The sequence below is a fragment of the Pteropus medius genome, unplaced genomic scaffold (assembly GCF_902729225.1).
Source record: "Pteropus medius unplaced genomic scaffold, Ma_sr-lr_union100, whole genome shotgun sequence".
NCBI classification, from domain to species: domain Eukaryota; kingdom Metazoa; phylum Chordata; class Mammalia; order Chiroptera; family Pteropodidae; genus Pteropus; species Pteropus medius.
The window spans coordinates 16,950,833-16,959,108 of record NW_024349800.1 but is presented as its reverse complement, the minus strand read 5'-3'; positions in this window follow the sequence as shown (position 1 = coordinate 16,959,108).

Below are 8,276 nucleotides of genomic sequence, written 5' to 3'. Positions count from 1 at the left end.
GCATTCAGGAGATGGATTCTACTGATAACCAGGCCCCTGCATTAGATTGGTTTAATATTCAAGGCCAAGAATCCTCTAATGCTCAGTAATATTCCCCATGGAGGGTTATTGGTCCTACTGAGGCTCCCTGACCATCTTCCTGTCCAGACATAAAACCTGGTAAATCTTCCAAAAGTTTACTCCCATAAGATTGACATTTTAATAACTAAAAGATAAGGGATTTTGAAATTTTACAGATTACATTTTGCAATCTGTCCTCCAGACTAAGTGTGAGATAAGACAGATCACCCCGTGAGTTTCACTGTTGCAATTCGGTTAAGTGGTCATTTAACCTTAGCTTGATCATTTCCAGTGTTAGGGTTTCATTTTCCCAGATTTTCTGAAATTTCCTGTGTCTCCCCCAGATCTGTTTCAATGTAAAAGAAAAGAATCATATTATAGAAATTTAGCAAAGTGCTAGTAGTTAACTTTATAAGAAAAAAAGATTCTTAAAAATTTCTAAAAACTTTCTAGAAAAATCTATTTACTTCTTCAAAAAACAAAGAATATGCATCTGAACTCAGAATATGAGATATGTTTCTTATTACTGATGTCAAGGAACAGATAAATAATGAACCTTAAAATGTCCATGAAAGAAACTAAGATAATGAAAAGGGAAGTTGAGACTTCCATGAGGAAAGGCCAGAAATAATTCGATCTCACAAGTCAGAAATGATAAAGGTTAAAAGGAAGGTAAGATAAAATATATAAAACCATTAACTTATTGAACAGAGCAAACATGGCTGAGTCACTAAATTTTAGAACAATAAAATTTTAGAACATCTTTTAAAGTTTGATTGAAATCAAAAGCAACACTATTTATGAAATACTTAAAGTAATAAAATTACCTCAATACGCCTACCTGAAAAATTAAATGGACTAAAGAAGAGTTTCAGTAAAACAATAGATGAGTTCCATGGGTTATAAAGAGAAAGATGAAATTCATGAATACGTAAGAAACTTCCATTGTTATGGAGATTACCCCAAACAGATTTCTTTAATGGTATGGGTTTTATGTAGACATTTAATCTGATGAGATACATGTAATTTAATGGTTCTAGTCTGTATACTAGAGATAATTTAAGTAAATCACTGTTCTCAATGATCATATCCATACAGCAAAATACTGCTCTACAGGACAGGGTGTTTGATATTTGTTTGCATGAATGTATGAATAAAATAATGAATGGATAGCTGTAGTAATGGTGAATATCAACATGGTGTGCATTCCAGAAGAACAAAATTTTAAGTTCAACATGCTGCCATAATTTGAAAGAATGTCTAGGAAAGAGAGTTGCACACTTTCGTTGAGTATTCACAGTGTGCAAATCTTTCAGCAACATTATCCCATTTAACCTACACAGCAGTTCTTTAAGGTAGGCATCATGGAGCACCTAAAATGCATGAGGCATTTTTACCCGTGACCCTATTTAATCCTCCCAACAAATTTGTGAAGAAGGTATTATTTTGACAAATATACAAATGATAACATTAAAGCTCAGAGAAATTAGAAAATTTTCTGAAATTTATACAAGTTAAAAGTACCAAAGTCAGAACTCCAACCTAGTTCTCTGCCCACAAGAATAAATGTTCCCCAAGTTAAATTTTGAAGCTTAACCTATCCATGACATCCATGGGTGTTTTGAAATGAGCATATGAGTTGCTATCATCTTAAGGTTGCCACAGAAACAAATATTTCCAAAAAAGGATATTTGCAGAGTCTTTAAAATAGCCCTGTCATCAACATTTCTCATATATGTGCAGTGCAAGCAATATTTGCATATTTTGATACTTGGCAAAACATCAAAGTTTGCTTCTTTAATGTGATGTATCCTTTAGTAGGTCATGACAGATTTATTACAACTGGATGTTTTCCAAAAGCCATTATGCTTTCGGATTTATTCATTTGTTTTAGTCTTGGAGATATTTGAATTGAACTCCAAATTTGTATATTTAAAACATTAAAGTTGAGTCGTGTCTAAAAAGGGATTGAAAGAAAAAACTGCTTTGGCCAACAGCAATCATTGGAAAGGTTCACTTAGCATTTTTGGTTTTGATTGTATTTATTGTCTTTTTCCGTAAGTATGTCAGTGGAAGGCAGACAAGGAAGCTGTGAACGGACCTTGACATGCAGTGTCAATGTGAGAATGATCAAAAGATTTGGTTAAGAGCGTGGAATTGGAGTCAGACTGATTTGGTCTCAGATTCCCGATCTTTCACTTACTTGCACTGTGGCCATAGGCTCAGACTTATCCTTTCTGAACTTCAGTATCATCTTTAGTGCTGAGGAAATATTACTTCACAGGGTTTTTATTTTTTATTATTTTTCATTTATTTTTTTCACAGTATTTTAAACAAGATTCTAATAAAGTAATACACATGAAGACATTAAGTGAATGATATATCTTTGAGATTTCATTCAATAAATGGAAACTATTTAAATAATAACTCTGGTTAAATAAGCAACAGAGACTGATGTTTCTTGTATCTTTTCAACATATTACTATGTAGGTAAGTTCCGATAAATTAGATGCAGGGAGAGCCTCTGCAAAGGTTGAGAAAGAGCTAAGACTATCTTTGATGTCCACTTTACTTGAGGGACTTTGAGCATGTTTGGTCCCCTGAATCTTGGTTTCATCTTCTCATGTTTGCCCCTCTCTAGTCTTCTTTTTCTGAAATGGTTTCTAAAATTCAGGATTTCTGTCTCCACCTTGGGTCTATTCCTGCCCTGTTCCTAACTGGCTCTCTCTTAACATTTTCCTAATAATCTAATTTACCAAGGTAGTTATATCTGTGCTATAAAATTGGATTCTGATTATTATTTGTCTTATCTTTATATATAAGAAATAGAATTGAGTCTTTTTGGAAACGAGTGTATAAAAATTAGTTTGTGAGTAATATTTCTTATTAAAGAGAATTTTTATTGTATGATTTGAGCTGCCCTAGCCAATCTATTTAACTAGAGATAACTATTATTAGATGGGAGGAAATTTAATTCTTATAGAATAATAACATGGAAATTCCTTCACTTTGTGTTTGATGCTGCATTGCTCTAAAGAGTTGGGAGTTAAATCCTAGTCATGGCAAAGATTTAGCTCAAAGACATGTTTCAGGGTGAGTTAATAAACAAACACTGATTGACAGTCAAAGATTAAATCATGATTAAGTCTTAATAATAAGCTAGGATTCAGTTACCAGATTCCAAATATTTCTTAGGTGCTCGTTTCTTTAAATATTTGTTTTAGAAGATGACATTCTAAGCTATTTTGTGTTTTCTCTATTCAGATGTTTAAATAATTTTATTTTCAAATTTTATAAGCTGAGGGCAATTTACTGTTGTACTTCATATCTAAAAAAAAATCACAGTCCTTGTATTGTGGGTCACAGAACCTATGTAGTGTATGTGTTGAGAACACAGAATAAAATCCTAAGATGATAAAGAAAATTTCCATCTGAAAATTACTGAATACAAACCTTTCTAGAAATTGTCATAAGAGTTCCCTGACAGTGGAATTTTCAACATCACCTTTGCAAGCAAGAATCTTTCAAATATCATTTATATCCTAAATTGTCATGGCAGGTCAGGTCTCTGTCTGCTCATCATACCCATTCTTCAAGATGGGCCCTGACCCAAGTCATAAAATTTGTGATTAGACAAGATTTTCCACCACAAGTGAAAAAAGAAAGATAGAACATTCAAAATCTAAATTAAAATATATAGATGAAAAACATAACAAAGATGCTCCCACATATGAAGATAATTGGTATCATATAAATTGATTATCGTGGAGATGGATTGACTTTTTTTATCGGCTTATTTTAGTGAATGATCAAAGAATATACAGAATTCAGTCCTGGAAAAGGGTCATCTAACTCAACACATACCAAAATCCTGTAGCGAGCAGTAAGAAATAACAAAATCCTTGTCAAACCTATAAAATGACAAAATCTAATGGTTGTGGAAGTCTGAAACCCCTAACCAAGAAGGTGGCAGTCTAGCATAGAATGTCAGCAGAGTCCCATAGACACAACTGAGGACAGATGAATAAAACTGTAGTATGAGGTCCTGAGGAGCCTAGACCATGCCTGCTTCATGTTATTCCTACTGTGCTTGTGGATAGTTCATATATATTTACTAACTATATAATTAAAACAAAAAGATGAGGAGAAAGGGTCTGAGATGACTACATCCAGCCATTGGCTAGTGAAGTGTTGCCAAAGTCATGAAAACAGAGGGATATCTAAAAAAGAAAAAGAAAAATTCATATCTGTGCATACTTACTGGTAGCTGTATTAATTGGAGATCTTCATAACTGTTTGTGTGTTTGCTTTAACACTTTTTTAGTTACCGCTTCCACAATGTGGTATCCTCTGGCATTTAGTTTTAAGGTTTCCCTTACAATATGATTGTGTAAAGTATTTAGAACCAGGTAGAAGCTACTTGCGAGCTGGGTTTTCCCAGATAAGAAATGATTGCCCCCAAATAGTAGAGCAAGTACTCTAACCTAGGGTATACATAGAAAAATGTGAAAGGAAACAGGTGAAGAAACAGTAACCAATTAAGAAGAGCTGCATAAATACTGATGGGCCTGACAGCACTCAAAAGTTTCTTGATAAGTGAATGAATAAATGTATGAAATGCATGTATTAATTGCATTTAATACGACAAGAATTATATTAGGAATTTAGGCATCAAAGAAAAGAACTATTGTATGGAGGAAAAATTACCAAAAAAATGTGTGGCAAATCATTCTTCCTTTAGATATGAGTGTATTTTTTTTTTAATTTAATATGAGTGTATTTTAAAAACTAGTAAGCAAATTATCATTCACATACCATCCCTGCTGCACTGCCTGCTACCCCCATTTAGGGCAACCCAGCATCAAAGCAAAAGATAAAGATATCAAGAAGGAGAAAAAAATGGCATAGATGATAGCAGCTCTGTTCAGCCCTCTGGCAACCAAATCACAGTTGTGACAGAAACAGGAGCAGCAGCAAGGAAAAATCACCTGGGATCTAGAGGAACAAGCCATACAACTAGGGAGAAATCCAGGAAAGCACCCTGCAACGGCAGAAGGTAGAACAGGGCCAGGATGCTGGGCTGTCTTGTTTCCAGCAGCTGAGTAAGGCAGAGGCGGAGGCGGAGGCGGAGGCGGGGGCTGTGGCAGACGCCTCTTAAAGGGGCGGAGTCTGCAAGCAGATTTTCGTTTGATTGACCTGCTCGCTCTGAGCACTACTGCCGATTTGGCTGCACGTAGGGGTCACCAGGGATTTACAGGGAGACATTGTTAGCATGAGGGCCAAAGGGAGACTCACTGGGTGCAGAAGTGCCAGCGGAATCCATTGTTCCCTGTTGAGTCCTCCCCTCTATCAGTGCATGGACACAGCACTGCCATAGCTGTGACATCATCAAACTGAATAACAGAGGTGGCTCTGCTCAGAGGATTCCCTGAAACCCCGTCTCCCTCAACTTGCAGCCCCACCCAAGCCTCATCCAGGTGTATCCTCAGAGAGTCAGGTGCTCCTTGCTGAGCAGCGCCTAGACTCACACTGGAGGCAGCTGGCCTTGGTTTCTGGTGTGGGCTTCTGAGGCAACTCTAAGCACAGCATCTGTGGATTGCTTGCTGAATCTTATCAGGTGGCCCTGGAGGGGTAGAGAGGTAGCTTGGGCTAAATTTGGCCTGCAGCTGAACCCCTCTCGGGACTGTGCCACTAGACACCCATTTCACAAATCCACACTAATAAGACTGGGAGACTTAAGAGCTTTGCTTAATACATAGAAACAGACATAGAAAGGAAGCCAAAATATGAAGATAAAAAAGCAAAAACCATATGAGAGGACACAACAGAGATCCAGATATAATGGAGTCAAGTAATCTAACAGATGCGGAGTTCAAAACACTGGTTATGAAAATGCTCATTGATCTTTTGAGAGGTGTAGAGAATTTCAACAAAGAGATAAAAAAACATAAAAATGGAAATGGAAATTATAAAAGAGAACCAGTCTGAAATGGAGAACACATTATCTGAGATGAGAAGTGTATTAAATGGAATAAACAAAGGAATAAACAAAGTGAATAAAGAAGAGGATCAAATGCCCTATCTAGAGGACAGGAAAGCCAATCAGGACATTCAATCAGAATGGCAAGAAAAAAGATGCCAAGACTATAAAAATAATTTAAGGAGGATATGGGACACTATTAAGGCTCCAAATATCTGTTTGATCAGCATAACAGAAGAAAATCAAGATGTTGAACAGCTGTTTGAAGAAATAATGATGGAAAATTTCCCTAACCTGGTGAAGGAAATGGACATAAAACCCCAGGAAGCTCAAAGAATTCAAAAAATCTGGGATCCAAAGAGGCCCGCACCAAGACACATCATAATTAAAATGTCAAAGTTTAAATGCAAAGAAAGAATATTAAAAGCAGAAAGAGAAAAACAAATAATTACTTATAAGGGAATACTCATAAGATTGGCAGCTGATTTCTCAAAAGAAACTATGCAAGACAGAAGGGCTTGGCAAAAAAATATTTGACAGGATGAAGACTCAGGATCTACAACCAAGAATAATTTATCCAGCAAAGCTATCATTTAGAGTTGAAGGACAGATAGAGCTTCCTAGACAAAATTAAGGTAAAGGAATTTGTCACTACCAAGCCAGTACTATAGGAAATGTTGGAAAGACTTCTTTAGGAAGGAAAAACATGTATCAAAAAGAGGAATAAAGAATGATAACTACATTCCTATCAATAAGTACCTCAAATGGAACAGAATTAAGTGCTCCAACCAAAAGATAGAGTGGCTGAAAGGATAAGAAAACAAGACCCCTACATATGAAAGGGAAGGGGATGGAAAAAGATATTGTTTTAATGGACCTAGAAGGTATTTAAGTCAGACAGAGAAAGATAAACAGTATGTGATTTCACTTATATGCGGAATCTAAGGAATAAAAAGAACAAACTACTCAAAAACAGACTCACAAATACAGTGGACAATTTGGTGTCAGACAGAGGGGAGGGAAGTTTGGGGGGCTGGGAGAATGGGGTGAAGGGTTAAAGAAGTACACATTAGTAGCTGAAGGATGGTCACGGGGATGGGGAGCACGGCATAGGGAATGCAGTTAGCATTAATATGATGGCTAGGTGGAGGGTCAGGGGAGGGAGGATGCATTTGTGGGGACCATTTTATGAACTGTCTAGATGTCTAACCAATGTACTATATACTCGAAACTAAATTAAAAAATAATAATAAAATTGTATTACATTAATTACAACATCTACATACATTTGAAATTAAAAAATTTGTAAATTCAAGTATTTTTTTTTTCCTAAAGAGAACAAGACTAGAATCTCATAAGGAAATTTTTTTATTTAAATTTTAGAGATATTAACCATATATTTCTGCTTCAAACTGTGATACACATTCAAGCATTATTCTTCAAAAACGATCCTTGTTTGCATGCTAGCACATGGCTCCTAATCTCAAGGGACTTACACTCTTTGAAAGTGGTAGTGATGGTGGTGATGCTGGTGATGCTGGTAATGGTGAAGGTGATGGTAATGGTGATGATAATAGTGATGGTGGTGGTAGTCATGATGGCGGTGAGAGTGGTGATGGTCGTAGTGATAGTGATGATGGTGGTGGGGGTGGAGGTGTTAGAAGTGGAGGATAGTGTAGAGTGCAGAGAGGCAGACGAGCAAATAAGCAAATTCAATATAATGTAATATTTCCTCTGATGAGAAAGCACTTAGAAGCTCTAATCTAATTGGGGGCTTAGGAAAGTCTTCCTCCTTAAAAAAATTTAAATTAGCAAAGATATAAAGGATGTAGGTTAGCCAGGTCATAGGAGTCATCCATCATTAATTAAAAAGATTATTTCTATTTTTATCCTCTTATTTATCAGTTCAAACACACTCACATACACACTCATTTTTTTAATCCACTCATATTTCGCAGAGACAAATACCTCCTCCCTTCCCTCAGAGAAGGGATTTATTGATGATGACTATCTTTAAATTTAGGTAATTTATTTACTTACCAATGTTTACTGAAAAGTTTGCCCTGTGCCTTTCACTAGTTTAGACACAATAAGAATGACGATGAACAACAAAGAAAAAGCATGCCCTTGTAAGCTTATATTCTAGTGGAGTGAGATAGAAAATCAATCAAATATAAAAATGCATAATTTTTCAGAATAAGAGGGGCAAGTGATGGAATCAATTTTATTTTAGATA